Below are 26,836 nucleotides of genomic sequence, written 5' to 3' on the forward strand. Positions count from 1 at the left end.
CTGGCTTCTTGTTAAAACAGCTTTGTTAACAGCTAGTCTGACCCATGTGTTTAGAGGTTTTGGGCAGGATGTGATATCCATTGACCAATCCAGTTTTCATGCCATTAAGTAGAGAGACCAATACAACAAAACTAACTGAATGAGCAGATCCATGTGATGTGATTTGATTCATTAAGTGATGCAGTTGAGTGGCAACCCAGAATGACATGTCACAGTTAGGCATTAGGTACAGCCTTGCTTATTCTGTTATGACTCAGACAGATCTCTGGCCAGGCAAACATTCCTTGACCCTATTGAGTCACTGTGCATACAGAGTACTTTTAAATGGATAATAAGCTACCTTGAGAACATTGTCCAGAGGTCCACAGAGCAAAATACTTCTTGCTGGCATGTTAAGGAAGTACCCTTCAGGCACCATTTACAACAGTTAGACTTAACTTGTTCCATAAGGGAAATTATGGAATTAGAATTACACAGCTACTGTAACTAAAGCCAGAAGATGAAGATTTCTTTAGGAGGCTCTTGAGTTATTTACATTGAAGTCAGTTAACAGCTACTGTTTGTATTTGAGTTTAAGGAGCAGTTCATCCAATTTGCCTGTAATTATTATTAGTGTGCGTGCGCTGTGTTATGGTTACACAAAAACCACCTCACTTTAAGCTTTTCTCCAAACACTTAAGTATCTAGTGCCATCCTTGAGGAACTCACTATGCTTGTACCGCACCTCAGATGGTGCCTGTACATTCAAATGCATCTGTATAGTAGCAGCAACAGATGGCAGCTTCCTGTCAGAGGTATGAGAAAGTAATTAAATCTCCCAAATTACAGGAAGTGTTATGGTATTTTAAGTGGACTGTGTTTCTATAGAATTTGGTATTCTCTTGTCAATTAGGACTTCAAAGAGACCTCTTGATGAGCAGTAGCACAAAAATATAAAATCAAGCATGTTCTGAGAAAGTTGATAATTTGAGAAACTTCACCAACTTGGGTTTAAGGTTTGATATGGGCCACATTTTAGTTCAGTGTTTCATAGGCTACCGCCCCTCTCAAATCATACTACTACCCACCTGTTTTGTTCCCTTTACTGTGCTGTTCCCGCCCTACCCCCACCCCCACCTGTAGCTGGCAACTCCAGTCCCAAAAGAGGAAATAGCTACACTAAGGAACAGATGGCTGGCTGCTCCTTGTTTCCATTCTCTTTGCAGATTAGACACCCATAGATTCAGCTGAAAAATGAGAAGCTACCACCATGTGATGAGTTAGCAACAAGTGATCAGTGGACTTGTTTTGGGAGAAATGTTCAAACTAATTACTGCAATCTTCAGTTAGTCTAGAGCCTCAGTTTCCAATCAGCTTTTGAAATACTGGTGGCAAGACATGCTGCTGGAGTGCTTTGTTTTACAGAGGGTACTACATCCTGCAGGGTTCCACCAACCAGGTTTCAGAAGCCAATATTCAGAAGAGATGCAGTCATCGTAACATGATTCAGTCACACTGTTTTAAATGATGCCTGAAGTCAATCCAGTGGCCAGTTTCTTGGACATTTAAAGGTACATCATCTTAGACAAGGTGGGTGAACTGATACTTCTGTGGGTGGAAGGGAAAGTTTTCAAATACGGCTGCAACGTTACTTTAAGATGTTATTTCTCAGTATGTTATATGCTGAAGAGGACATGGAGTCCAGTAGCTAGAGGACAGGATGGGAGGCAGGACTAGGATTTTCACTTTGGACAACTACTTGTGTCTCAGTTTGTCTGTACATCATGGATAAGGCATGCTAAAGAGTAGCTTTTTCAAGGGTCCCAAAAGAATTACTTGCAAGTATCTAGTAAGTTCCTTGAGGCAAGGAGTCTTATCTAGTACTCAACACATTTAACTTTAATTTCCTGCTTTACTAGGAAGAGAGACTTGATTCTCTACTCTGTTTTGAAAGTTATTTGGTATATGGCAAACAGCAAGTACTGATGTTGGCATATAAGTTAACATACGTAGCAGTTCCACCTAATACCAATATACAATTATCATTCATAAAGTTACATATTTAGACTTTCCCATACAAACATTAATCTTAATAGGGAAAGGGGCATAGGGTGACCAGATGTCCCAATTTTTAGGTCTCTTATATTGTCTATTACCCTCCACCTGTCCAGATTTTTCACACTTGCTGTCTGGTCACCCTAAGGGGGTGGGATAGAGGACTGATAGGAAAAAAAAGCAAGCATGACAACACAATAGTGATAGAAAAGCAACTTACACTGGTGGAAACTACAGGACAATGGCTTACTTCCAGGCTCCAGTCAGAAATTGCAAGGCTGCTTTGCCAGGCTGGGAGACTAGAGATCAATAGGACAAAGCAGTTGAAAAATCCATCTCAGGAGTAGACAGATGCCATAGGTTGTTGTGAGAGAGAGACTTGACTTTGTCTGATAGGACAACCGTCTAATCAAGGAGATGGTAAGCAGTAAGTAGATGAAGTAGCCCTGCATACAGGCTGACTTAAGAGCCACTTTCTCAAAAATGCGTTGCTTCTAAATACTATGCTTTAAGAAGTAGGTTGTTACTAAACACCACTGTCACAGGGGGAAGAGAATCCTAAGTCCTGGACACACGTCAGACCTGCCAAGATAAAAATAATTGATGCACAGGAGGGGACTGCAGCCACAGCCTGGTGTGGAAATCAGGTGACTGCATATCAAAAGAGACTTCAGTGTAAGGCCCAAGGGGGATGTACTTGAAGAAACCAGAAGGGAAATCAGAGGTGCAGTTAACCCTGTAACTGACATCCAGGATTTCAAGTTTACAGAATTCTTGAGGACACAGCACCTGAGTAGTCTGTCTCAAAGCTGTGAAAGATTTAGAATCAAAATTATACCATGGCTCAATTATACCTTCTGCTGCCCTCCAAATACAGCATGGGTGGGAGTCAACATTAGCTGCACACAAAAAAGTATGTCTAAATTATTTTATTCTAAAATAAAATATATATAACTGTACTATAGAGCAACAAGTTTGTTAAAATTGTTAAGGATATTATGTCAGAGGTCATGGAGGACTCTGAAAGACAATTCATGACATTTTCCATGTCCAGCCACAGTGGGTGGTAGGTGCTGGAACACCCTCCTCCCCCACAAGGCTCATTCTCACTCCCTACTCCTCCTGCTTGGGCTTTAGTCATTCCCCCCTAAATCAGCCATGCTTCTCTCCCCATTATTTTTAGTTAAAAAAAAAAAAAAAAAAAAAAAAAGACAGCAGACAGATCATGGGCTTCTGTAAACTTTTGGTTATTGCCTGTGACCTGCCTGACTTACTAAAAATAAGTGACAAAATTAGAACCTTATGGATTATGGACAAGTTTAAAAGTGAAAGCTTGAATTAAGTATTTGGCAGTTTTGAGGGACAAAGCGAAAATTGAGCCTAAAGGTTTGAGTGTTTGCAATCTAGAAAAGACCCTAGAGATACTGTAAATCTCAACATTGAACCTGGAAGTGAAATTGACTAGACAGATTTGTCCAACCTAAAAACTAAGTAGTGAGACATTATATTTTAAAAAGCCACTGTGTTAAACAGGCACATTTGCTGGTTTACAGTATATGTAGGTTGATGTCCCTTTGTCAGGAGATTTGTTTCTGTACAGGCTGAGTTAGATCGCCAACTACATTTTTATTTCCTCCTGGCCTTGTGTTTTCCCCTACTCCCTCCCTTTGGTGTCCATAGGAACAGTACTTGGCTCACTCTGCTGCACAGCCTGAGATTACAGCATCATGTGTAGGCTCAGCATGTTTAATCACCTGAAACTCCCTCACTGTGAAAGCAAGTGCAGTAAGTCAGCCTTGCCTGACAGCCAAAAGAAAATGTACAACTGCTGTCCTTAGGTTTGTTTTTAATACCAATAAAATTACTCCATTTTAAACACATCATGTAAGACATCTCTTGAAGAAAATCAAATCAGCACAACTTTTACAGGGGGTTTTCAAGCAAGATTTCAAAAAAGGTCTCAGTCAGTGAGATAGAATATGGCAGAGGCAAAAAGATAGTACTTTTACACTGCAGTAAGAGACCCACTGCCCAGGTCAGCTGACTCAAAACTTCCAGGGCTAAACATTGCAGTGTAGAGGTTTGGACTTGGTCTGAGATCCAGACCCCACAAGGGGAAGGGCCTCAAGCCTGGCTCCAGCCTGAGCCCAAGTGTTCGCACTGCAATTTTTAGCCCTGCAGCCTTAGCCCAAGCCAGTTCATCTGGACTCCAAGCCTCAGTGCTGTGGGTTTTTTAGTTGCAGCATGGACATACTCTTGTAAGATTCTTCTCACATCAGGGAGAGGGGAAGTCCTTGCACTCACACTGCCTGGGTCCTGGCCACTGGTCCAGGGGGCTTTGCATTTTAATTAAATTTTAAATTAAGCTTCTTAAACATTTTAAAAACCTTAACTAAACTATTGTAAGTAAATATATTATAGACTTATAGAAAGACTTCCTAAAAACATTAAAATGCATTATGGCATGTGAAACCTTAGAGTGAATAAATGAAGACTTGGCACACTACTTCTGAAAGGTTGCTGACCCCTGGTTTAAATTCACACCTTAGCTTATTCTAGCATCACTTGCCTAGATGGACAAGCCTTAAGGAAGGCTGAATCAGGACCAAAACACAAGTGACTTCTGAGACTGAACCTTTATCCATCCTTAAGGCTGGATTACAGTTGTCCTCAGAGCATCATTAGGGTCTTGCCTATACCAGTAGGTATTACTATCATGGAAAACAGGGTATCCCCTATCCCTTTCTAGATTAGACAAGGCTGCAGGAGTGCACCAGGTTTTAACCCTCATGTCCATTTAGTTAGGGTTAGCCAACAGAGTGCTCAACATCACCTGCCATTTTTAGCTATGTCAACACTAGTTTACCCACTAGGAGAGAGATTAACTGGTAGCAACTGTGGGAAAGTTTTATGGAGTTGAAGACTGCCTTTACAGAGACAGAATTAAAGTTGCTTAGATGTTTAACATGTGTTTATCTATTGTAAAGGAATTGGATTTCTTCCAAGTTTAGACTCTAGATTTCTTGGGGTTCTAACACTGCATAGTACCTTAAGAGTGGAAGTATGACATAAGAAATTTCTATTTAACCTCTAGGACCTCCTTTGTAGCATAGAGGGTCTTAAAACTGTGCTGGCTTATCTACCAAACAACATGCATGGGGTTGTCTACTCCTATCTTATGGCTAAGATCCAACTATGGATGACTGGAGAACTAAAGTAGTGAAACTTGACTGCGGGCTTGGGGGGTGGGGTTCAAGTGAAGAGAAAGAAGAAGTGATTCTTTCAGTTTATAACTCTGCTAACAATAGCTTGCTTAACTCAAAAGGCATAATCCAATGAGTCTTTGGAGGGCTGAAAGAGCTACAAATACATATCTAAGTTTTCCCACATCAAGAACATTGTTTCCAAAGCAAATAAGGTGCTCAGATCCAGTGATGAGCATGGTACACCTAGACAGAAGTGAGGACACCGATTCCTCCTCATCACCTTTAAGTTACAGGAGGAAGAACCGTGAGTAATTGAGAGGAGAGAAGTTTGCCTGGGAAAAGTAGTAGTGGTTCTTTTCCCTTTACTTGGGTGTCTTACTCCAGACTGCTAGAATAAGAGGTAGATACCACATTCTGATATTAAATTGTCTACCCTTGCTGCATTGTGTATGTTCTAGGGAAGTCCTGCTCTGGGTCACTTTAACCAGGGGAGTTACTGCAGTATGAAGCCATAGAGGAACACTAGGACGCTACATTTATTCCAGAAGAGTAACCTTGCATCCTTCAAGGAAGGGATCTGGAGGCCAGTTATACAAAACTGAACCAGAAGAGTTCACAGAGCAGAACATTGTTTCAGGACTAGTTACTATGTTGACCGTTAAGGTTATTTTTCCTAAAAGCTTTTAGGTTTGAAGCAAGCCAAGGCAACTTCACGCGAAATGGTCACGTGGCATAAGATTAACAGCTCAAAACAAAGGACAATTGTAACTTTACTGAAGAGACATCTTTAGCTGCTTAGTCATTTACTTGGTCCATAAGTTTAATTCTATGTAGCTTTACTAGTCTCACCCTACTAGATCAGGTGCTATAATAGTGTGCTCCAACACAAGACACCTTGAGGCAAAATGCCTCAAGCAAGCACTATATTTAGCTAAATGAGACAATGATCAAGACCCAGCCATAACAGAAGGCATCTTGTTCTTGGATGAGAACTAGCAGCTACCCATTTCCTCTTCATATTTGATTGTTTCCCCTTACAAGTCAAACTCTTATACAAAGATATCCTACCCTAGTTAACTGCATCTAAGAACTTGTACAATACTGATGACAAGACGACACTTTGTGTTATCTTGCCCCCTCCAAAGCCAAATAAACCAAACTGCCTAAAGCCAAGTACACAAGTGCAATTTTAAATCAGTACATTTTATAAGGTAGTAGTCTGTGTTATATAGCAGAAAGTGTTTAATGAAGCTTCTGTTACAGAATACCAGGAAGTTTAAGGTTTAATTAGACAAATTAAACCTTCGTGGGGGTCAGTTGAGTTTCTTACTGCTTATATTTACAGGCTCAGATCAGCCCCCTCTTAAGTTTATTTACTCAAACCTGGTACTAGTAGGAAAACATGGCCATCATTTGTCAGTAGTGGGAAAAAACAGCCCCTACAAAAAACCTAACATGAATGCCCATCTCAAATCAGAAGAGGAATGTTTCAGCTATTACTGTTAATACCCAATTAAGCATGGGACATATAATCCAAATCCCAGAGAAAGTTAGAAGTGTAGCTACATAAAATGTTGAATTAGTCACAAAGGAACTTCTGCATGGAGACTTGTGGATACTCTAAGGCCACTGAGCTGACTAAGCTCTGGTTCAAAAATGTTTGCAAGAAGGACTTGAAACTGTCAAACAGCAATACCATAATGGGCAGATGCCACTAGCAGGCTACAAGGAGGGCTGCACTCCATTAGGGAGTCCAAGAGGCTGAAGATTGCTCATGTGCATGCACATGATACCTAAGAGCAGTGCTAGTGTGCCAGTTTCATCTTCTGGCCCTGTGCCTCCATTATCTTTGGTGAGGCCTGTTACTTGAAAATTTGACTTTTTAGCTACTCACAATGCTGCAGTGTGACAGTAACAACTGCTTTGATGCTTACACCATTGTCTTTGAGGCAAACTGTTGCCATAGAGAGGTAATCAACGTAAAAACCAGCTTTTGTTTTAAGTGTACAGGCAAAAAAACCAAACAAAACAGAACACTTATTTATCATCCCCAAATAGTTTGTAGGAAGGATTTATGTTGTAGTTTTGTACAAGATTCTTTAACCATGTCTCACTGAAAGCTGAATGTACAAAGTTTATTATACTAAGAATAGCTAGTGCTCCCTAAGAAAAGTTTCCCTAGTGACAAGACCCAAGGTCATGAGATTAGCTATAAACTGATGTTTGTGGCCTTGACAAATCTTGCTTTCCTCACCATCACTGCAAGTATGCATTAGTAAAAGGCAAGCTGTTTGCTTGCTTCATGCACGGAACTTCTCATTCCTGGCTGTAGAAACAACGGAGCAGTCTCACAGGAACACTGGACTAAAACAGCAACAATGACATCACTGAGACAGATCTGTACTGAGCAGAAAACGTAGCAGCAAACTGAACCTTAAGAGCTGCTTGCTCAAGAAAGGAGCACAAGATCAGCACGGATGTATGAATTAGGGAACATCAAGGAAGAAAATCCAACATGTGACAAAAAACATCCTGTCTGTATTTTCTAAGCAGCATATTGAGTTACTGTGTTTGTAACTTGGCTAAAAAAACCTAGTCAAGACAAAGTTTAGAAATTTACTTGTTCCTCTGTGCTTCTAAGAAGTCATGCTTCCAACTGTTTAAAAATGCCCTATCAGGGCTGCCCGGAGGGAGGGGGGCGCAAGTTGTCAGCAGCACTTCAGCGGCAGGCCCTTCAGTGCAGGGGAAGGCTTGGAGTGAGTGAAGGACCTGCAGCTGAAGTGCTGCCGAAGCCTCTGTGTGTGCTGCCAAGTACAAGCGCTGTTGCAAGCAGCAGGAAAAAAAGCCACGATCAGCAGCAGCTCTACTGCTGCCACTTGATTCTTTGGTGGCAATTAAATGGCAGGTCCTTCCCTCTGAGAGGGATCTGTTGCTGATGACCCGAACCCTGCCTCAGGCCCCCCTGAATCCTCTGAGCAGCCCTGTGCTCTATTCCAGCATTTAGCTGCAGGACAGTAGTATTTTATCAACTGTGTCAGTGTTAACTACACAGTTAACAGGATCAGACAGGGACATAGTCTTTAAGTTGACCTGGTCAACTAAAATTGTTTGTGAGCCCTATTCTCTAGAGAGGGAAAAATTAAGTTTAGCCTTGACAGAGGCAGGCTGCCAAGAGATCATTTTAGAAGACCACACAGATGAAAAGCAAGCTGATATTAATAGCTGACAGTGATTACCAATACAATGTTGTGTTAGAATAGAAGTAGCATATTCCTCATATGTGAAGTGCCTGTTCCTCACAAAGCTTTGCCTTCAGACAGCTATATTAGGGCACAGTTTTTAACTGTAAAGTCAACATTTGAGGACTAATATCACTGAAATCCATGCTATGTTGTCATGCCAATTCAGAGTCTCGTACCTAAAGTGCAACTGCTCTAGTCTTTGTCTGCACCATGTTTTCTTCATAACAGAATACTGAACTTAAGCTCCACTTGATGCTTCCTACTTAAGCTGCATAATGAAAGCAAGCTTTTTAGGGAGAGATGGGAAGAGGGTTACTTTCTGCAAGTCACAGCCCTGATATTTTTTTTGACACTAGGAAAGACAATTCTACCACTGGTAATGTGACCCAGTGATAAAACACCAAGTTTTTGCAGAAAAGCCTGAAGTAGACAGTCTTAGCTAGAACAGAGTCTATAGTGTACATTTATACTATAAGGTATGTCTGCACTACAGAGTCTATGCCAGCATAGCTACGCTGCCATAATATAGACAGTTTATCTATGCTGATTGAAGGGTTCTCTGGTCAGTATAAAACCACCATCCTTAAGCAAAAAGTCATTAGATCAGTGGAGGCACTCTTATCTGTGTCTACCCTGGAGGTTAGATCAGTACAGCTCTATCAGCTAGGGGTATATTCCCCCCACCCAGTCATGACCAGCATAGTTATGTGGACTTCAAAATTAAGTGTAGACTAATCCTGTTCTCTAGGTGCAGTTTTTCTAGACAAACCATTAACAAAATGAATTCCAAAATGGCATAATTAAAACTGGGGCACATTTTGTATAGATTAGTCTATAGTCAGAAAGCCCAAATTCTTTGGCATCCTGCTCCATAGCAATCCACAACCATTCTAGAGCATCAGTAGTTTCTTCATGGCATCCTTTGCCCTATTAATCTTTAGTTTTAGGCCAGGCTTTGTAGGCCACCCACATCAAAATAATTTGGGTCTGTCAGAACAACTGCCTCCAACGGCAGTGAAGTAGGCAGTCTTGTGTACACCCTACTTAACGGCATTTTATACTAGTCCAAAGACAAGACACTAAAGTTTCACAGCATGACATTATGAACACTCACAAATATTCTGCAGCAACTGTTAATTTTCTAGGAAGAGCCATTCTCCTTTTCCTCAGAAGAGATGCAGAGTTTAACACAAGTTAGAAATTGAAAGCTATCTATAATTTCATAGAACAATGGGCTCTCCCCAAAGAGAAGTTTTGACCATAAATTTGTTCCCCTGACAGGTAAATCACATAAGCTGCCCACATAGAAGATGTAATCTTACAGCATGAAACTTAATAAGACCTGCTACTGAAGTTCAGAGTCCAAAGACAATCTTGTCCTTGGGCAAGAGAGTATGGTCCAAAAGCAAATAGACATTAAGCTAGAAGCCACTCTGACTTTAAAAAAAAAGCAGCTATGGAGAAACTAGTTAGGTTTGTATTTCAGAGCTGTTCAGTGTGACCAGTAACATTAAAGTTTGAGTGTTTTAAGCCATGCTTCACAATATCTAATGTTCTGCCTTAAGCATCTTTGTAGATTAGTACTCTAGAAAAAACAATTTGTTATATTGTACTTTAAGAGTCTGAGAAGTGTTTGACCTTATTAATTGATTACAACTTCTGAAGATCTTCATATATTAGGTTCTGCAGTTGCAGTAGATTACTTGTTGACAAAGTCAAAGGCTGTTGTTGGGTGAAGCCATACAATCTTGTACCTTTCTGCACTAGAAGTCTGGAATCGCATTAGGATATAACAGCGCATGTAGAAGAGAAGTTTGGGATTACATTTTACATGCCTAAGCATTATACTTTCTTACACTAGGAAAACAAGATACATCGCATTCTGAACTTGATCCACCAAATCTAGACAAAGTATTAGTTTGTGGATAACAAGTCATGTGTTTTGTCAGCTGCTGAAGTCACAAGGGAGAGACAGAATGTGTTCTTCCTGACTATGAGGGCAAGGCATAGAACTACTCATTTAGACAGGGAATACATATTAGTTTACCTACCTTAACCAAACTTCACTCCAACAGACTATTATAAACAAGAGAGTTAGTGCACTCCAGGCAGCCATGCTTAAACATAGAGGCCAAGCTGAGATGTAAAGCATTTGTTTACAGCCAAGACAGCTACTATTTGATAAGAGATCTAAGTTATTTAAAGCCATAACCTGACAAATGAATTCAGATACTCCAGAAGAGTGGGCTGGGTTATGTATGTCTTTATTATCTCATCTATGTTTCTTTATCAGGTGCAAGGTGTTGACTTTCAATTTGCATGGCACAGAAGAGGTGGGTAGCATTTGGTAACAGTTCACTACTAGACATGTTATGGCAATAGCATTGTTAGTGACATGAAAAAACTATTTTAGTCTTAAGTCTTTAACCCTTATAATTCTTGTAGAAAAGTAAGCTTCCCTCTTGTTTGAGAGGAGTTTGTGCCACCTTGTTTTCAGTTTACATGCAGTTCCTTAAGTTATAGCAGCTTTGTTCCGCCAGGAAAAACGTTTGAAAAATTATGTAAGGGAAAAAAGTTACACACGTTGACTTTTGTTTTATGTTTTAACAAGGCACTTTAAGACTTAAAGAGTTTTAGAATTAGTGTTTTTACACACAGCTCCAACTAGCCAGCCTTGAGCTAAGAAGCTTGTAACAGGTCAGTACGATCAGAACTTGTTTTAAGATACAGCTAAACCAATACACTACCTATGCCAGTAGTTAAATATGAATATCAAGTACTTAAGTCCCTCATTAACTTAGCTTCTATATATTTTAAAAAGTTAAACATTGCTATCATGCTTAGTTTACCCCATAAGATACTATCACAGCCTACAGCACTCTATCATCTAGTTTAATTGACTCAGTCCTTCCACATGCAAAGCAGTTACTTGCACAATAACTGCCAGTCTTTTCAGCTGCCTGTGTTGTCCTGTTAATTGACTACGGGCAGTGTGCTAGTAAGATAATTATGTCCACTGATTACACCAAGTAATATTTCAAGCAAATATTATAAGTATCTATTTCTGAAGAACACTTAAGGATATTCCTAGCCTCTAGTTGCCTTCCCCCCACCCCCAATCATCTCTATCGAGAGTCTTTGCAGGAATCTGAGCACAAAATATGGCAGCTATGTGTGACCAAAAAAGGGGGGGGGGGAGACTCTTTCCTACCATAAATTTCTTCCTCAGTCCTTCATCAGCTCTTACTGGTTTTCACGTAGACCACAATGCACCTGAACAATACAGACAGCTAGAAATGCTGAAGGGATAGCCTCTTCCCCCCCAAAAGAACTACATTTAGCTACAACATCCACATTGTTTTGAATATAAACCTTCTGTGATCAGTTTTCTTATTAATGATTCCAAGGCATTAAGAAAGCTTCACTGTTACACAGGAGGGCTGTGAGAAAAAGAAATCCTTAAGCTTGTCTCAGGCCTTATACATGCCACCTCTGTCAGCCCCACAATGCCTAGCTCAGCGAGTTCTCAATCATGCAAATCCCACTATTAGGAAAGAGCGTCTCTCTCTGGCACAGCATGAGACACAAAGGAACAAGCTTCCGGGTCTATCAACCCCCCTCAGTGCCTGCAGCTGGGAAGAGAAGCCCCCTCCCCCTCACAGGCCCGCTCCCCCCTCCTACTCCAAACAAGGGAGGAGCCCCGCTGCCACCTCCTCCCGGAGCCCCTCCTCTCGCTTTAGTCCTAGATATCGGGATCTACTGCCTCCCCCTCCTGAGAGAGGGTAGGGTGGAGCCGGCTGCCTTCCCCCCAGCCTCAGAAGACTTAGGGAGGAAAGGGAGCAGCTGCTGCCCCCGCTCCGAGTCGGGAGAGCGAGCTCCGCTACCTCCTACGTTCCCGGCCCACGCGAAACACGGCCCCCACACAAACCCGGGCGGGAGCCCGCTGCCTGTGCCCAGCCACAGCCCCCCCCGGACCGCTCCCAAGAGGAGAACCTCCCCACCACCACCAAGGGGAGGGAGGGGGAGCACAGAGTAGGCCACGGCCCTCGGCCCACCTCCCTGCCCAGAAAGAAGAGAGCGCCACGGCGCCGACCCCGCCAGCTCAGCCACTCACCGCGCTCGGTATCCCCACGGCACCTGCTCCAAGCCTCGCTACCTCCTCCGCTCCCGTCGGCTCCGCTTTAATGGGGCCAAACAGCCTCCCCGCTTTCACTTCCGCCTCTCCCTCGCCAGCTTCCGGTCACGGGACCATCCAGCGCTGCGACGTCAGCACGCACGGGATAGGCCCTGGGGCAGTCTCCAGCTGGACCCGCGTCACATGTACAAGCACGCTCGCCCTGGCGTCACCGGGGTGGCCATCTTGGATTCCAGACCCTGGTGTGGAGCGTTCGAATCCGCCCTGCTCTCGCCCCATTGTTGTGTCCCGTGCACATCCTGGGGTCTGGGCGTGAGGCACGTGGCGTGGCCCGCTGTGGCAGCCCCGCAGGGCACAGGGCTCCTCGGCCCTCCTGGAAGAGCAGACAGAGCAGCTTTTGCAAGTGCCTCGGGGAAATTGAGGGCACAGCTACAGGAGTGCAGTTACACCACCATAGCTGTAGTGATATTCCTGCCCATGTGCTGTACCCCAAAATGTGTCCAACCGGGCGGGGGGGGGGAATTACACTGCATAACTTGGGCAGTACCAGCATGCTGATTAATTTCCCCATATTGCCACACTTTTAGTCATTATGGTTAAGGGCACACTAGAAACACCATGTCAGGGTGACCAGATATCCTGATTTTATAGGGATAGTCATGGTTTTTGGGTCTTTTTCTTATACAGATTCCTGTTACCCCCCCCCCCCCACCCCGTCCTGATTTTTTCACACTGGCTGTCCGGTCACCCTACCATGGATAGATGAGTGACTAGGCAGATAAGGGGGATAGAAAAGATGGATAAGGACAGATACAATGGATAAAACAGATAAATCCACACTAGTGGTAATTACTTTAATCACTTGCTTTTCATTACATCCCATCTCTCATAATTTGTATGTAGTTCTCTATATAGGTTCAGATCTAGGTTTATGTGTGAATGGGATCTTACAGACTGACCTAGCCCACTGCAGTTTATACAAGACTTCATGTTGACTGCAATAGCAGCTGGATCAGCTTTTTAGAGCAGAGGATGGGGAGACAGGACACTAGTTTTGATCCCTGACATGTGCAATTGCACAAGATCTTCTACCTCCTCTGTGCCTCAATTACTCCATCTATTGAATGGTGTTAATTATACCGACCCTTCTCACAGAGATACTGTGTTTTTTAATTTATTAATGGTTATAACGTGCTTTCAGATTATTGGATGGAAAGTGCTGGACAAAGTGTTAATTATTATGATGATACTTCATTGAACAAAAGAAGAAAGACTTAGGGAAAAGCTCAAGAACAGAACTCATGACGGTTCATCACTGCTTTGGCCATGTTGCTAATACCATCCTCTCTGTGCAGCTTAATTACCACAGGGTCCAAACATGCAGTGGCTACAGCATCAAACTGGGGCACAGCTTCAACTTCTCCACCTGTATGTTTCCTGAAAAAAGACCATTAAATGCTGGGTGGGCAAAGAATAGACATTACTGACAGGCTATAAGGTGCTGCTCTTCCCATTTCTAAAAGTTCCTTTTTCTGTACAGTACTTAGAGGAGCCAGTTTCAGAGTTTGAAAATTCTGCCTTCTGTGGAGCACTGGGGTTCTGGCAAAAGTGCAACATGTTTATTTTAAATGGGATATTTTTCTTATGCATTGTTAGAGAAAACCTAACACAAGGTTGGGATGTTACTTTATTTCTTCCTTTGCACAACCAGCAGCTGTGCCATGCAATATTTTCTCACCGTGGCTTGATAATCCCTGCAGGTAATGCTTTCTCTCATCAGACTAACATGGCCCAATCCTGTTCCCATTGAAGTGAATGGGAATTTTGTCATTGAGCAAGATATGGAGCTGTATATGTAAGGGCCACAGCTTGTTTCAAATATTATAGTTAAATTGAAAGATAGAATAATCATGAGGCTTCAATCCATATCTGCATCTCTTTATAGTTACATCTTTCTTCTTTGATTTTTCTATCTGCATCATATTGACACACTTATCAATGAAATGAAAACAAGCGTAGGCTAAAATAAAAAGTGTAATGCAGTGGAAACCCTGATAAGGTGATTGGCCAGCATAAATAGTTTTCATTGCCTATTAGGAAGTCAGTGTTTCTTGACAGACCAGTTTGGTTGAGAATAAACAAAATCAAAACCTTAAAAATTGGATCATTTTGAAAGCAAATGTCAGTTGTTTCCACGTAAAAATGTTACTGGGGAAATCAGTAGTCTCACAGGTGTTAGGGGATTTGTGTCCCTTTTCATAATTGCCTGACTTCTGGCTGTCAGTTTCACCAAAGTAATAAACATCAACACACTCCATACACTAATCCCTCCACATTAGGAAATAAGAATCCCCCCATCCTTGTCCTGTTCCTCGTGTGACAAACAATCCAACCTGCCTACTCCAACTAAATACAGTAGTATGTGAGATACCTTGTAATGCCTCCTTCTATTGCTTTTGTTTCAACATGGCCCCTCCTTTTTCCTGTTATACAAGATAGTTCACTCTCTCCATTGTATCAATGCAAATAAAAGTAAATGTATCAATACAATCCTATTTATATAAACCAGACAATGTAGACAATATGCTATTTTTTTCTTGGATGAACGCAAGCGTGACGGAATGCACCCCTGTATTCATACCTTGCACACTAATCTTTGTACAAAATGTGCCTTGAAAAGTATCATTTCAAAACCAATAACTTGCTGGTCAATAATATGGCAAAATGTATGTAACAACATTATATGTAAAATTATGAACATAAGATGAAATCACAACTGACGTGTGTTTACCAGACAAGTCTGGGAAGTAGGTAAACCTGTTTTTCGAAGACAAAGGACAAGTTTGTCTAGTCAGGTGTCATCAAAGCTTATGGGCGGTCACCTACCAAGTGGCCATTTTTTGGCATTGAAGGGAGGTAAGGCAAGAGACAAACAGATCTGCAGCTTAACAAACAGAAGTGAACAGCAACAACTTAACATCTCTTATCCCCCCAGACTCCTTATCTCCTTGTTCTCAGCTGAAAATAATTTTATCCAGGGGTCACTCTCAGGAAAATGCATTTCAAAGGATGACTGAACTATAAAAGTGAGGGGCAAAAACACCCTGAGTTATCTCTCCCTGTCCATTTCTCTTTTTGCAACTAAGATGACAAAAGAAACAGCCATTGGACCTTTGGAGTAGATCCAGACCTTAAATTTGGTCATGAATGCTACTGAAAAACTTGTGGTAAGAATTTCACCCTGACCCAAGTCTAGTTGGTTAAGTTTAGTAACAGGAAGTATTTTATCTTTAATTTTTCTTGTAACCATTTCTGATCACAAAGCCTCATTACTGGTACTCACTTAAAAATCTTATCTTCTTTTGTTAAATACACTTGTTTTATTCTTTAATCAAAACAATCCCAGTGTTGTGAACGGTGTGGGTAAGTTCATTTAAAAGGAGCAAGTTGTATCTTCATCCCTGTAGGGAGGCAAGAGACAGAATATATATGGTCTGTCCACCACAGGTCTGGACAGTACAGAACATAATGTTTTTTGGGGAAAATCCAGGACTAGGTGTTTGTTGGGATTATCCTGCAGGTGGTAACCAAGACTGGTGGAAGCCAGAGTGTGACTGACACGTATTGACAGGCTGCAGCTATAGACAGACACTCAGGGTGTTACCTGCCTGCTGGCAGGCTATTTATGAGCTACCCAGGTGGGATCTACAGCAGTAAAGCATTGTGAGGCACCACAGGTTGCAGGGGAGATGGTGACAGCCCCTCAATGGTCTGGATTGCACCCTGGAATGTCATAGCATATTAGAACATATTCAACATTTTAATAGATGAATCAGCAGAAAAGTCCATCTAAATCTAATCTTATTTCAATATAATGGATCTAGTCCCTGTTGTATCTTTAATTCCAACTCATGACATTGTTTTGGACCATCAGTTGGGGCTTTTGGCTGTAAATCTCTCAAATTCTCAATGGTGCCTGCATTTATAATGCACTTTTCATCTTAATATTCACTTTACAAATACTAAATAACTATTGTTTGTGTAAATTGTTTATTAACTTTAAAATAAATCTCTACAAAAAACTACAGCTAGATATTCAGGCAATGCTAGATAGCATGAAGCTACAGTTTAGGGGCATTCCACAGTTAACCTGCACTCCCTGTTTAGGGCCAGATCTTAAGGATCCAATTCTGGACCCTAGTTCTATAACACAGTCTGAATGTTCAAAGTTCAGAGGATTACAAAGATGCTGTCCTACAGTTAGCCCATGTCTGGGCACATGCTACATATTTTATCAAAAGACTGGACTAATTCTGTTCATTTTCATTTTTTTTTCTCCAGAGCACATTAATCCACCCCCTACAAATGGCTGCAATCCTTTGCTCCAGTATATCACTGAATAGCTCCTCAAGAACTTCCCTGGGTGTTTAGCTTGACCTACCGAGAAGGAAGAGACAGACTTGTGGATTGTGAATGTTGGGAATATTCAGCATCAGCTATAAAAAGATTTAACCGTTCTCAATGAAACCTCATTCCCCTCCTCCAAATCCCTCCTTAAGACTCACTTATCTTGACTAGCTTTCCAATGCTAATCTCAATTCCATCACCTCTACCCTCTGACTGACTTCCTCAAACTAACATTATATTTTAACTTACTGAAAAAAAAAAAAAGAGGAAGCAACAAGATGTGAACACAAGATTTTTGTAACTCTGGAGTAGTCTAGTTTTCTCCCGACACAACCCTTTATTTGTCATTCTTTGATTCATTTTGGCTAATCGAAGCTGTGACCTCACTAGCATATTTCTTTAAAATCTTCCATTGTTGCATTACCACTTATGCAATTCCACCAGTGGAAGCTACTGTAGGTTGATCACCTGCCTTTTCACCACCGTATTGTCTAACCCCTGCTCGCAGTATGAATGCTGAGCTAATGATCAGCACTAGTGCTTTCACTGTAGCTACCATCAATGGATCTACACTGGTACTATAACAATGGCAGATTTAAGTGAAATGCCTACGTACACAAGGCTTTAGGGTCTGGGCTAACGTGGTTTTGAGTACTTATTGCAAGGTGTACAATGTCCTCAATTCCAATTGACTTCTATAGCAGTGAGAGTTCTGAGTATCTCACAGGGGCTGCTTACAACCTGTACACCTCAGTTTCTGTCTTCTCAATTTGTCTGAAAAATTCATGACCATCTATCCTGCTGTACAGATACTAATAACAACAGCATATCCTCCCTTCTGCTCTCAGTTTGATGCTTGTTACATTTCTCATTGCAGTCTTTATTGCTTGTGTCATATGTTCTGTATTCATGGAAGCTCTCTGGATTTGTTCACAGGTATCTGACCACTTGTCATAAGTATATACTCTTTTTAAATTCCTCACTCACTTAATATTTTTTTCATCCTAACTCTTAACGTTTCCCTATCAGAAATGAATTACTGCTGGGTGATGGCTACTTTGGAGAGTATCTTCTTCAAAGGATTGAAAATTTGGCGTATCAGACGTTCTCAGTTTAGTTTCTTCATCTAGGAAATGTCCTAACAGTAAGAACTTAAGAAGTGAGTTTTGGGGATATTAAATTGTTTTCCAAAGGCATTACAATGACAAAGTCTGAAATCCTAAGATCTTTCCACTGTCTAAAAAAAAATTCCCTGGAAAATTTGAGAAAATTGTATTATATTCTTAATAATGATTAGTGCTTGAGCACTTGACACCAAATACTGACAGCAGTTCTTATTCATGTTTCTGTTAATGTAGAGGGAGTGTGATAGAGTGAGGAAGGGATTATTAGCTGATAGAAAGGGGAAAGAGTATACTTTCCTAAGGGGAGCTGCTGGCTGCTCAGTGTATCAAAATCGGGCCACTTATTCAGGAGCCTAAATATGGACTTAGAAACCTAAATTTGGCTCCTCCTCTTGAAGCTCTTGCCTGTCAACTCTAAATTTCTCTAAGCAAACCAAATACCCAAACATTTATACTTACCTGACATCCATCTCAGTGGCATTTACACAGAAGAGTCACCACTGACTGGAATAACTGATTTTAAGGAGTCTGTGTAGTCTCTAAAAGAGAGCATTTAACATATAGGAGTCTGTAATCAGCATATAGTGAAATTATGAAGTTTAAATTTCCCAGTGCAACACATTCTGTGATGATTTCCTGTCTTACACTCTCTTGTGTGCCATAGGTTTTAGTAATACAGCAAATTAGAGTGAAAGAATTACACCCTTCCTTTACACCTCATGCTGAATATTAGATAATTAATCTTTACAAGTGCCTAGGAGCTGCTTTACAAATGAGGAAACAGGGACACAGAGAGGTGAAGTAACTTGTCTGAGGTCACACATTGAGTCAGTGGCAAAGTCAGAATTAGAATCTTGGAATTGCTAGACCACATCTATCTAAACATAGACACTATGAAAAACTGTATGTAAATACCAGAAGTAATCCAGATAAGTACACAGGGATGTATTTGATATGGTGTATTGGTAGAGGTTATTACAAAATGTGTATGCAATAAACATGTAAGTAGGTGATGCTTTTATAAACATAGTAAGGGGCATTCTTTTTCAGTAAAGTGTTTGCTTTTGCAGCAGGTAACCTATGTAGTAGATTCTGCCTGTTATTGTTATATAACACTGTAAGCAGATGTGATCTTTACATGGTACATATTTGTTCAAATTCTACATGATGGGTACCAGATAAGTAGATAGATAACACAGAGATAATGTGCCAAATCCTTGCCGCAAAGAACTTACAGTCCAACAGCTCAATTGGGTACAAGGCAGTCCAAGGTAATATGGTCAGATAGTAAATACTGGAAAACAGAAAAGCATGTGGCCACTATAACTGAAATGCTTTGTGAGATGGGTGGATTGTGTCATGTTGCTATTGCACCCAACACGTTTTGTGTGGCAGGTGGAATAGTCGCATCACCATCTTAACTGGAATGTTTCCTGAACCAGGTGGATTGTGTCATGGTGCTCTTGCTTCATGTGACAGCTGCATTGTGCTATGTGACCACTGTAAATTGAATCTTTCATGGGACAAGTGTACTGTGTCATGTTGCTATTCCTTAATAACAGTATTGATTTTGTCATGTGAGATCACAGTCTCAGTGCTGAAAGGCATCCTTTCAGAGACTACTAGCTGAAAAAAAGTAACTTGGAGATTCCCAGAGGTGGACTATATGGGCATATGATATCAACTGTCAACAAGGACTAATAGTCACACTTTTCAAGATCTGTTGGTCCCAGTTTTTAAATTTGTACACTTAGGAACAAACTCTGTCCTTAGATCAGGGGTCGGCAACCTTTCAGAAGTGGTGTGCCGAGTCTTGGTTTATTCATTCTAATTTAAGGTTTCGCATGCCAGTAATACATTTTAACGTTTTTGGAAGGTCTCTTTCTATAATATATAACTAAACTATTGTTGTATGTAAAGTAAATATGGCTTTTAAAATGTTTAAGAAGCTTAATTTAAAATTAAATTAAAATGCAGAGCCCCCTGGACTGGTGGCCAGGGCCTGGGCAGTGTGAGTGCCACTGAAAATCAGCTCACGTGCCACCCTTCGACACCCATGCCATAAGTTGCCTACCTCTGCCTTAGATACACACATGTAATCCCTGTTGAAGTCAGTGGGAATTGCTAGCATATCTGAAGGCACAATTTAACCTCCCATACTCAAAATACCTTTCCAGTAGGTTCAGCAAGGAGAGAGAGGCTGCAATTACATGCCATTTGGCCATGCATAGGTGCCCAATACCTATCTGCCACTGCTATACTCCAATGTTTCTCAACCTTTTCGGGTTGCTGACCACTTATACAAAGTCAAAAATGTTCACAACCCCCTTACATTTGCTATAAAAGTAAGAGCAAATAAGGTGTCAGTAATGATAGTGATAAGCTTGTGTCATTTATTTGTGTGTGTGTTTCGAAATGTTGAAAGAGATTACTTGGTCTTAAAGGGAACTCAATATTGAACGTAACTGAAGAGTGTGTGGGGACTGCGGGGGTAGGGGTGAGATTTTCTTTGCTTTAGTTTGTAATATATTTTCAGTGCCTTATTCCTCCCTGATTGTTTTTATATCCTCCCTTGAGGTCATGACCCACTGCTTCAGAAACACTGATCTACCAAGTTGAAGTGATGCTCTTTGAAAAGCTGCTGACTTATTTAAAAGGTCTGTTAAAGATGATCTGTAAAGCTTCAGTTACTACATGTCAAAACTGTAGTTTATGGTTCCAAATTGCTGACAAAATCAATGTGTACATTGAAAATTATACTTCTTTGTTCTCCTTGTTTGTTTGGGTGGAGAGATATCCCCTAGGACAGTGGTTCCCAAATTTGTTCCGCTGCTTGTGCAGGGAAAGGCCCTGGTGGGCTGGACTGGTTTGTGTACCTGCCGTGTCCGCAGGTTCAGCCAATCCCGGCTCCCAGTGGCCGCGGTTCGCTGCTCAGGGTCAATGGGAGCTGCTGGAAGCGACGTGGGCCGAGAGACGTACTGGTTGCCATTTGCAGCAGCTCCCATTGGCCAGGAGCAGCGACCAGCGGCCACTGGGAGCCGTGACTGGCCGAATCTGTGGACGTGGCAGATACAAACAGGCCCGGCCTGCCAGGGGCTTTCCCTACACAAGTGGCGGAACAAGTTTGGGAACCACTGCCCTAGGATTTTCTCCTTGTTTTCCTTGCCTTTCCTGCAATCAATCCAAGAGCAATTAGGCTCTGATAAGTGCCACATCCAGCCCACATCAGCCCAAAGGACAGACGGAGGGGCTCAGAATGCAGAATATGGGGAACATGCCACATGGGACTCCCATCTGCTCTGGAGTCCTGCCTTCTGTCACATTATTGCAAACAATGGGGTTATCCTAACAGCCCTTATGCTGTCTTGGATCAGTCCATTGACCAATACCAAATGCTTCAGAAAAGGACAACACAAACTTCACAAAATACATCCATCATCAATTTGGCAGTGGTATAGGTGAGTTGTTCATGATGATTTCCACACCTGCAAAGAAAAAAAAAAGACCTTTTTCTGGCACTCCGTTTTGATTTTCACAGCCGATCAACAGTTTCTGTAATCAGGAAATGGTATACGACACCCTGCCAGTGCCAGACAACACTGAAGGGTGGCTTGTGTACACAGAGAGTTAATGCTCTCCTGTTTGATAGTCTCTATGGAATCCTTATCAGACATTTGACATGACACAGGCAAATCTCCCCCAGGAGATAGGTTATTGCAGATCACGAAGGACAAACATATTGATAGGACCATGAAGAGGTCTTCCTGGCAAATAGCCAGGCTCAGTCCAGAGGTTTTAACTGTATACCTTCATAGGAACTAGGTCTCCCTTTCCTAGCAAAAAATAAATAATTTGAATGGTACCATCTAATCAAATCCATTGCTTGTTGCTTCCAAATAACAAACAACACACTACTTAATAATCTGGCATGAATTTCACATTATCTCAGTCAGACTGAAAACAGTACAGCCACAATTTTCCTTAATGAGATGCAAAGCAAGTCAATAACTGTAAGCCAGTTAACTACACCCTGTAAAGAAACCCGCAACTTTCCATGCAGTCCAGAATAGGTTTTGCAAGCTTGAGCATCCCTTACAACATTCTGGTTAGGCACAGTCCTTGCCAACAACTATAGCCTACTGTAATGCATTAACAGCACAGGATCGCCACATTCTTTATATCAGAGGTTCTCAAACTGGGAGTCGGGACCCCTCAGGGGGTCGCAATATTATTACATCTGGGGTCACCGTGTTGTCAGCCTCCATTCCAAACGCCGCTTTGCCTCCAGTATTTATAATGGTGTTAAATATATAAAAAAGTGTTTTTAATTTATAAGGGGTAGTCATACTCAGAGGCTTGCTGTGTGAAAGAGATCATCAGTACAAAACTTGGAGAACCACTGCTTTATATGCATATGCATATGCATATCCAAGGTAAATACAACAGCAACCTCTTGTCCTTCCAAAAATATACAACTATGACAGATGAGAGTTGTTCTCTCAATGAAAAAGATTCCATTAGAAAATGGAAACTCACATATTCCACAGAAAAACAGAATAGTGTAGCAATTGTTCCACAGGCTTTACTAACAAGGAAGGGCTGCACCAGCTCTGAATTGTGATCTGGCATCCTAATTTGCAGGGTGTTAAAGGATCAGAAAATAACCAATTTGAGCCATCAAGCAAAATAAACACAGCAATGTTTTGTCGCACCATATTCTTACATTAAGTTTTCATGTTCTTATACAGGAGTTTGTCTTGTCAAGCAGGGAAAAGTGGCAACCCTTGTTACTTCTTCCCTTGATAGAGCTGTTTTCACTCTGCCCTTTCTCTAAAAAACAAGGGCCCAAATCCTTAAAAGATATTTGACCATCTAATTTGATTGATTTCAGTGGAAGTTAGGAGCCTAATATCTCTGAGGATCTGAGCCAAAATGTTTCCCTTGCAATGTTGTAACACAATGACATTGACTGTAATCTAAGTCACATTGGGCGCTCCAAATATCCTGAAAGTCTGGCTGTTCTGAAAACCCGTGAAATCAGTACTGCCCTGGAAACTTCAGAATGGTGTACCTGGGACCCAAAATTTGAAGCATTGAATAAGCAAAGGGTGTGCATTTAGGAAGTAAATAGTTCCCCTGCCCAGCCCAATTTCCTGCTCCTGTTTTGCATGTGTAGTGGGAAGTTGTGTATGTTTAGAACCAGATTGTCTATGTGTATATACATATTATAATTTACAAGTGAATTCACTGAAAACTGATAATTCACATGCCACTTGTTTAGAACAAAATAAATGCAGTTCTCCTCAACTTTTCAAAAGCACAATAATAATTAGTGTTTAGTTGGAAACAGGATATGAGAAAGACAAAGCAGGTGAGGTAATACTTTTTTTGGACCAACTTCTGTTGGTGGAAAGGACAAGCTTTCAAGAGCTCTTCTTCAGGTCTGGGGAAGGTAGGTAACTACAAACCAGAGTGTCTAAGCTAACTACAAGCATAAAGGGTTCAAACATGCTGTAGGAAACCACTTAAAAATGAGGTATCAGAGGGGTAGCCGTGTTAGTCTGGAACTGTAAAAGCAGCAAAGAGTCCTGTGGCACCTTATAGACTAACAGACGTATTGGAGCATGAGCTTTTGTGGGTGAATACCCACTTCATCGGATGCATGGCAACTGAGGGTTAGATTGTATTGACATTTGTAAACCATAAGGATTGGCAGGAGCGAAAGGCGGGGAATCAACTTTATCAGACTAAGGGCTGGTCTACACTGGAAACTTACATCCCCCTGGTGTAGACAGCGCTAGGTCAACAGAAAAATTATTCTGTCAGCCTAGCTACCTACTCTCGAGGAGGTGGATTACCTATGCCAATGGGAGAACCCCTCCCGTCGGCACAGGTAGTGTCTACATTGAAGCACTACAGTGCTGCAGCAATGCAACTATGCGACTGTAGTGGTTTAAGTGTGACTTCTGTTGGCTTAAAAAGACTTTAGTTTCATTTCTAATGACAGAAGGCTTAGAACAGCTTACCCTTAAGCACCAGACCTGAAGAAGAGCTTTGTGTAGCTCGAAAGCGTCTCTTTCACCAACAGAAATTGGTCCAATAAAAGGACATGGTGGTGATGGGGGACCTCAAGTACCCAGACATCCAGGGCTGTGGCGCTGTGCTCTGGCTCCCTCCAGCTCCAGGCAAAAACCTGCAGCTCCACTGCTCTGGAGCTACTCCGCACTCCAGCTCCGGGCTCCGCTCTGAAGCCCTGCAGACATCTGTTGGGAAAATGATACGGCAGGACACAGATTGTCCAACAAGCCTATGTGCCAACTTTTAGTTTTCCCAGGGGGTGCTCCCCTCCCCTCCACTCTGAGGCCCCGCCCCCCTCCACCCCTCCGCCAATTCCCTGCACTTGCTCCACCTCTTCCTGCCCATGCTCCACTCTTGAGGTCCCACCCTCACTCTACCTCTTCCTGCCCCTGCTCCACTCCCTCCCCAAGATCCTCACCTGCTCACTGCCCCAAAGCCCTTCCCAAGCCACTGATCAGCTGTTTGGCAGTGTCGCTGAAGAGCTGTTTGGCAGTGCCCCCGATTAGCTGATTGGGCGTGGCACCAAACAGCTGTGGCTGGTAGGTTCTGAACATCCACTGCTTTTTTCCATTGGTGCTCCAGCCTTGGAGCACCCCATAGAATCGACACCTCTGCCAACACGTTCTTGAAATGTGTTGGAGACATTTTTTTAATGTCAGAAAGTGGAAAGCGACTAGGGGAGAGGCTTTTCTAGATTTGATTGTGACAAATAGGGAATAACTGGTTGAGAATTTGAAAGTGCAAGGCAGCTTTGGTGAAAGTGATCTTGAAATGGTAGAGTTCATAATTCTAAGGAATAGTGGAAGGGAAAACAGCACAATAAAGTTAACAGATTTCAAGAAGGCAGACTTTAGCAAACGTTGGGAGTTGGTAGGTTAGATCCCATGGGAAGCAAGTCTAAAGGGAAAAACAGTTCAAGAGAGTTGGCAGTTTTTCAAAGATACATTATTAAGGGCACAAGACCAAACTATCCCACCGCGTAGAAAGATAGAAAGTATGGCAAGAGACCACCCTGGCTTACCCAGGAGATTTTCAATGATCTGAAACTCAAAAAAGAGTCATACAAAAAGTGGAAACTAGGTCAAATTATAAAGGATAAATATAAACAAATAACACAAGCATGTAGGGACAAAATTAGAAAGGCCAAGACACAAAACTAGATTAAACTAGCTAGAGACATAAAAGGTAACAACATTCTACAACTACATTAGAAGCAAGAGGAAAACCAAGGACAGGGTAGGTCCGTGACTCAATGAGGGGGGAAAACAAATGTGGAAATGGCAGAAGTGATAAATGATCTTTTTATTTAGTTTTTCACCAAAAAGTTTAGTAGCAATTGGACGTCTAACATAGTGACTGCCAGTGGAAATGAGGTAGGATCAGTGGCTAAAATAGGGAACGAACAAGTTAAAAATTACCTAGATAAGTTAGATGTCTTTGTCACCAGGGCCTAGTGAAATACATCCTAAAATACTCAGCTGACTGAGGAGATAGCTGAGCCATTAGCAATTCTCTTCAAAAAGTCATGGAAGACAGGTGAGATTAAGAGGACTGGAAAGGGAGAAATATAGTACCAATCTATCAAAAGGGAAATAAGGACAACCCAGGGAATTACAGACCAATCATCTTAACTTCAGCACCTGAAAAGATAATGAAGCAAATAATTAACCAATCAATTTGCAAACATCTAGAAGATAACAAGGTGATAAGTAACAGTCACCATGGATTTGTCAAGAACAAATTACATTGAACCAACTTAATAGCTTTCTTTGAGAGAATAACAAGCCTTGTGGATAGAGGGAAGCAGTAGATCTTGACTTTAGTAAGGCTTTTGATACTGTCTCACATGACCTTCTCATAAATAAACTAGGGAAATGCAACCTAGTTGGAGCTACTATGGGTGCATGACTAGTTGGAAAACCATTCCCAGAGAATAGTTATCAGTGGTTCACAGTCATGCTGGAAGGACATAACGAATGGGGTCCCGCAGGGATCAGTTCTGGATCCAGTTCTGTTCAATATCTGCATCAATGATTTAGATAATGGCATAAAGAGTACACTTACAAAGTTTACAGATGATACCAAGATGGAATGGGGTTGCAAGTGCTCTGGAGATAGGATTAAAATTCAAAATGATCTGTACAAACTGGGGAAATGATCTGAAGTAAATAGGATAAAATTCAGTAAGGACAAATGCAAAGTACTCTACTTAGGAAGGAACAAACAGTTGCACACATACAACATGGGATATGACTGCTTAGGAGGGAGTACTGTGGAAAGGGATCTGGGGGTCACAGTGGATCACAAGCTAAATATGAGTCAACAGTGTAACACTGTTGCAAAAAAAACAATAATCATTCTGGGATGTATAAGCAGGAATGTAGTAAGCAAGACATGAGAAGTAATTCTTCCGCTCTACTCCATGCTGATTAGACTTCAACTGGAATATTGTATCCAGTTCTGGGCATCACATTTCAGGAAAGATGTGGACAAACTGGAGAAAGTCCAGAGAAGAGCAACAAAAATGATTAAAGATCTAGAAAACATGACCTGTGAGGGAAGATTGAAAACATTGGGTTTGTTTAGTCTGGAGAAGAGAAGACTGAGAGG

General features: G+C 41.6%; 1 protein-coding gene across 2 annotated transcripts in view; it reads right to left on the reverse strand.

Annotated features, from left to right (window-relative positions):
- The window catches only part of RAB7A (RAB7A, member RAS oncogene family), a 28,904-nt gene extending 16,169 nt beyond the window's left edge, over positions 1–12,735 (reverse strand). The window contains exons 1-2 of one of the 2 annotated variants that reach the window (XM_030569569.1): positions 12,597–12,735; positions 11,694–11,755 (exon numbers count right to left, since the gene is read on the reverse strand). The gene's annotated coding sequence lies outside the window, so the exon portion shown is untranslated. The remainder of the gene's footprint in view (positions 1–11,693; positions 11,756–12,596) is intronic. The other variant, XM_030569567.1, reaches the window with a different exon arrangement.
- Between the last annotated feature and the right edge of the window lie 14,101 nt (positions 12,736–26,836).

The sequence above is a fragment of the Gopherus evgoodei genome, chromosome 7 (assembly GCF_007399415.2).
Source record: "Gopherus evgoodei ecotype Sinaloan lineage chromosome 7, rGopEvg1_v1.p, whole genome shotgun sequence".
Lineage (NCBI taxonomy): Eukaryota > Metazoa > Chordata > Testudines > Testudinidae > Gopherus > Gopherus evgoodei.